Source organism: Dama dama, chromosome 11 (genome assembly GCF_033118175.1).
Source record: "Dama dama isolate Ldn47 chromosome 11, ASM3311817v1, whole genome shotgun sequence".
NCBI classification, from domain to species: domain Eukaryota; kingdom Metazoa; phylum Chordata; class Mammalia; order Artiodactyla; family Cervidae; genus Dama; species Dama dama.
The window spans coordinates 76,087,986-76,093,784 of record NC_083691.1 but is presented as its reverse complement, the minus strand read 5'-3'; the positions used below and the strand labels follow the sequence as shown (position 1 = coordinate 76,093,784).

Here is a 5,799-nt window from a genome sequence, read left to right as displayed (position 1 = left end):
TCCATCACCTCCACTGCTGCTAAGTCGCTTTAGTCTTGTCCGACTCTGTGCGACCCCATAGAGGGCAGCCCACCAGGCTCCCCCATCCCTGGGATTCTCCAGGCAAGAACACTGGAGAGGGTTGCCATTTTTCTTCTCCAGTGCATGAAAGTGAAAAGTGAAAGTGAAGTTGCTTAGTCGTGTCTGACTCTTAGCGACCCCATGGACTGCAGCCTACCAGGCTCCTCCACGCATGGGATTTTCCAGGTGAGAATACTGGAGTGGGGTGCCATTGCCTTCTCCTCACCTCCACTAGATTTGTAGTAATAGAATCTAGTAGCACATAAATCAAATATATGTCATAATTAAGGAACACTCATACCAAAAATGCAAAGATGGCTCAATATTAATGAATATATTAAGCAATACAGCTTAAACATGTATCAAAAGAGAAATACTATGTGAACATTCTTGCAGATGCTAAAAAGGTATCTAATTACATTTCAATATCCCTTTCAATAAAAAAACCTTATTAAAAGTAATAGATGAATAGTTTGCTAACATGAAAAAATACATATATCATTAGAAATGCCAAAAGTTATACAGTGAAACACTGAGTTGTATTAAAATCAGAAACAAAACAAGAATGCACATTATGACCAGTATTATTCAACTTTGGCCAAATCTAGCCAATGTCATTAGAGAAAAAGAGGGAAAAATACAAGGAAAAGGAAAGAGAAGGAAAGGAAAAGGAAGAAAACATTATTCTTTGCAGGTGAGATAATATTGTGGCAGAAAATCAACTTTAAAAATCATTACAAGAGTTAGACAATTTAGTAAGGTAGCTGAGAACAAAATTAAAACACGATCAATAATTTTCCAATATATGAACAATCACCAAGAAAGGATTCAATTTACAAAAACAAGAACTACAAGAGAATACCTAGGAATAAATCTAAGCAATGTACAAGATTCACATGAAGAGAATCCACCGGGGTCACGCACCTGTCGATGTCGCTTAGCAGTGTGGTCAAGATGCCCAGTGGGAGCTGAAGCTGCACTTCCGGCGTGGCCCCTCCTGCCGGCTGCATGCCTCAGATGAGGGCAGTGCCCAGGTCAGCCAGCGCCGAGCTCAGCCACCAGCAGAGGCTCCCCCTCTGCCCTTGGCTCCCCTGCTGCTGTTCCCCAGCAGCCAGGTCTGATGGCCCAGGTGGCTGTGGGTTCTGCCATGGGCCACACTCTGGGTCACATCATCACTGGGGGCTTCAGTGGGGGAAGCAGTGCTGAGCCCTCAGGGCCTGACGTCACTGACCAGGAGCCTTAGGGACCCCCGCTGCAGCAGGATGGCCCCTGCTTCTATGAGGTGAAACAGCTTTTGGAGTGTGCCCAGAGCCAGGGTGACCTTAAATTTTGTGACGGTTTCAGTGAGGTGCTGAAACAGTGCAGATTGGCCAATGCTTAATCAAGAAGTTCGGATTGAAGACATGAAAAATCACCTCTCATGACCATGTTGATTTAGCATTTAAAATATAATTAATAATGAAGATGTAAAGTGTGAAAGCACCCATTAAACCTCTCCTTAATCATTAATAGCTTTTGTGTTTCAGGACTGTGGTGGAAGAGGATGTTGTCACTATATAGAAGTTCATTGAGATGGTACTGAGTTTGGGGTTGGGCAGAAGAGGCAGTTGTGGCCATGTAAACAGTGATTTTCTGATGTTATTGTTTGTGAATTAATTAGAATAAAGTGATTTTCTTTCTAAAAAAAAGATTCACATGAAGAAAACTTTGAAGGACTTCAAAAGGTCATTAAAAAGTTCTTGAATAGATGGTAAGACACACTTAAATAATGGAAAATGATGGCAATCCTCTCTAAATAAATATATAAATTGAACTTTTTCAAGAAAAATACCAACATTAATATTTTGGGAATAAAGCAACAAAATAGTAATGATATAGGACTAGCCCTTACCAGATACTGAAAAAAATCATGAACATTATAGTAATGGAAACAGTTTAGTACCAGCACATGTAGAGAATAGATATCCCAGGAATAGATGCAAATAAATACTGGGATTAGTTTCTGATAAAGCTGGTATTTCAAATCAGCGGAGTAAAATGATATGTTTAATAAACAGTATTAGGATAAGAGGGTAGCCATCTGGAAAATATGAAATTGGATTCGGTCTTTCACTCACACCAAAGTAACCTCTAAGTAGAGTATTAAAAAAAAAATAAAGGTAACAGAAATGATATACCTGAATTTGTAAAAATTTTCATTTTCAGTATGGCATGGCAAAACATTTCAACTATATTTTTCATTTCCAAACATTCATTCAGTTATCAAACCTGTTTGATCACTTTAAAAGTATTATTTTTCCTTATTCAAATGGTTTATATGTTCAACCTCATCTCTCAAATATATTACAAACATGTATTTTATAATCTGTATCTCACATGGGAGGGCTCTTATTTTCCCTGCTGTCTCTTATCACAGTGGTTTGTTTCTTGTTTTTGTTTGGTTTGGTTTTAAATTTTTGACTGTGACAGCTTATTCCTTGGACTTTTGAGAGAATTCTTCAGTGAAGACTTGCATTTAATTCCACGGATACCAAGGGGCACAGTCATTTTAAGCAATATTGAATGATTTTGAGACTACTTGGTAGTATGAAAGTAGCAGTGCTAAGCAGTATTTTTTTTTTTTTTTCCCCTAATTCTCACTTTGGTTGCTTCTTTGAGAGATGAGTTATTTTTAAACTTCATTGTTTTTTGCTACCCTCAATTATTCTCCATGAGCATTCTGCAAGTGAACCTTTATCAGTACAATCTTACTCAGGTCTTGGTTAATCTCTTGCCTAGTAAACTAGAATAACCAGTATGTATTATAGCACCGATGTCTCTGCACTTAGGGGTATGTGTGTGTATGTGTGTCTTTAAACTGTATGTAGTGGCATGTCTAATCCAGATCTTACAAAATTATTCCAGAGGAAAATTTACAGACAAAACCTCCTAAGGAAGACATCAGTGATGAATTGAATCACCTGGTTTCACCTGAAAACAATGGAGTCCATTGAATCAAGGCAGTCAAACATGCCTCCTCTGAGGACACAGAACTGATTTGTTTAATTTCTGAAAGGTCATCTGCCCTGGGAAAGGGAAGGGGAATTCTGCATTCTCGTCCATGGTCTGTAACCTCATCCCTGACAGCTGCAGGGACACGTGCATGAGAGGACTCTCTCCTTGCCCTCCTCCCGCCTCCTGCCTTGCATTCACACATAGCTGTGTGGCAATTTTCTTTTATCACCATGGCCTGGGATGGGCTTTACTTGCTAGGCATCATGTTCTCCACAGAGGCTTCCCATGGGAAAGTCTCTCTCAGGCCCCTCAAATCACCAGACCAGGCATTTTTTCCCATCTTGGGTTCATTCTTGGATTGACCTCAGTGCATCAACAAGTCTTGATGAGTGTACCTATCCATGCCCAACTCTGTCTGAGTCAGTGCCTTTTTACACTGTCTTAGACATTCCCAGCTCCAGAAGGCAATATACAAGGCAATAGAGCCCAAATCAAGCCGAAGCCAGGCTCCCATGAACCTGTACCTTGACTGCTGCAACTGCCTCCTAACTTACCTCCCTGATTTCTATCCCTGGGACCACCCCCATGCATTTATGCATGTCTGCAAGAGTAACTGTCCTCAAATTTAACTGTACATACTAAAATGACCACCACCTCCTTTCCTCCACCAAGAATATTCAGAGGATCCTCTTTGCTTAGAAAATCAGGTACAAATTAAGAGTGCCAGGAATGATGGAGAAAAAGGTTAATATAACAAGCTCTATAAATAGAGTTTTTTGCTTTCTTCTTCCTGTTCTTTCTTTTCTCAGATTCTTTAATAGACATAAAATTATATAAGGTAATAATTACACTTATGCACTGTTGGGTTTGAAATACATATAGGTGTAACAATAATAAAATACGATAACAAGAATAAGTTCAAAAGTGGGGAGAGACAATAGAGTTATCAGGAGTAATGTTTCTGTCTCACTGGGAATAAATTCATTTCAAAGCAGGTTCTGACTAGGTGTACCTGGTAAGCCTAGAGAAACAATAAGAAAATAGCTCCAAAGACCTACAAGTAAAGAAAACTGCAGACCAACATCTGTTACAAATACAGATGCAAAAATCCTCAACAAAATACTAGGAAACCAAATCCAAGAATATATAAAAAGGAGAATACATCGTCTCAGTTTCCTAGGGTTGCCATAACAAAGCATCACAAACTGGGTGGCTTAAGCAACAAAAACTTATTCTCTCTCAGTTCTGCAGGCTAGAAGTCTGGATTAATGCGTTGGCAGGACTGGTTCCTTCAGATTCTTGGGTATCTGTTCCAGGCCTCTCTCCTACCTACTTATAGTTCCACGGTTTGTGGCAGTGTGACCCCAATTTTCAAATGATATTCTCCCCATGTGCATGTCTAGGTCCAAATCTCTCCTTTTTATAAGGACATCTGTCACATTAGATTAGGGTCCACTGTAATTCAGTATGACCTCATCTTTAATTATATCTTCAGCGATCCTATTTGCAAATAAGGTCACATTCTGTGGTCCAGGGAGTTAGGACTTCCACATACACATTTTTCCAGGGACACAAGTCAACCTAAAACAAACACCATGACCAAGCGAAACTTATCCCAGAAAAGCAAGACTGGTTTACCATTTAAAAATTAATTAATGTAATATACTATATTAATAGAAGTCAACAATCTTCATGATAAAAATATTAAAGAAACAGGAATAGAAAGGAACTTCACCAATCACCAAATAACAGAAACCTCACAACTAAATCATACTTAATAATAAAAGACTGAATACTCCTTAAGAATATTCTTAAGTATTCTTCTTTCTCCTTAAGATCAGGAACAAGACAAGAATTCCATTGTCACTACTTCTATTCAACACTGTATTGGAGGTTCTAGTCAGAATACTCGAGCAAGAAAATTAGATAAAGGGAATTCAGATAGGAAAGGAATAGGTAAAACTTATCTACTTTCATAGATGTCATGACCTTATAATCGACCATCCTAACAAATTCACTAAAAAAAACTATTAAAAGCAATAAATGAGTTCAGAAAGTTTGCAAAATACAAATCAATATAAAAAATCAATTGCATTTCTATACACTTGCAGCAAACATTCAGAAAATGAATAAGAAAACAATTCCATTTATAATTGCATCAAGAAGAATAAAATACTTAGGAATAAATTTAACAAAAAAAGTACAGAACTTAAACTCTGAAAACAACAAAATATTGTTGAAAGAACTTTAAGAAGACCTAAATAAGTGGAAAGACATCTCTCCCATGTTTCTGATTTGGAACATGCTATTTTCCAGTAGTCATGTATGGATGTGAGAGTTGGATGGTGAAGAAAGCTGAGTGCCGAAGAATTGATGCTTTTGAACTGTGGTGTTGGAGAAGACTCTTGAGAGTCCCTTGGACTGCAAGGAGATCCAACCAGTCCATCCTAAAGGAGATCAGTCCTGGGTGTTCATTGGAAGGACTGATGTTGAAGCTGAAACTCCAATACTTTGGCCACCTGATGTGAAGAGTTGATTCATTGGAAAAGACCCTAATGCTGGGAAGGATTGGGGGCAGGAGGAGAACGGGATGACAGAGGATGAGATGGCTGGATGGCATCACTGACTCAATGGACATGGGTTTGGGTAGACTCTGGGAGTTGGTGATGGACAGGGAGGCCTGGCGTGCTGTGATTCATGGGTTCGCAAAGAGTCGGACACAACTGAGCGACTGAACTGAACTGA

General features: G+C 38.9%; 1 pseudogene; it reads left to right on the top strand.

Moving 5' to 3' along the window:
* Positions 1-1,014: 1,014 nt before the first annotated feature.
* LOC133065326 (coiled-coil-helix-coiled-coil-helix domain-containing protein 2-like) lies at positions 1,015-1,512 on the top strand (annotated as a pseudogene).
* The last annotated feature ends 4,287 nt before the right edge of the window (positions 1,513-5,799 follow it).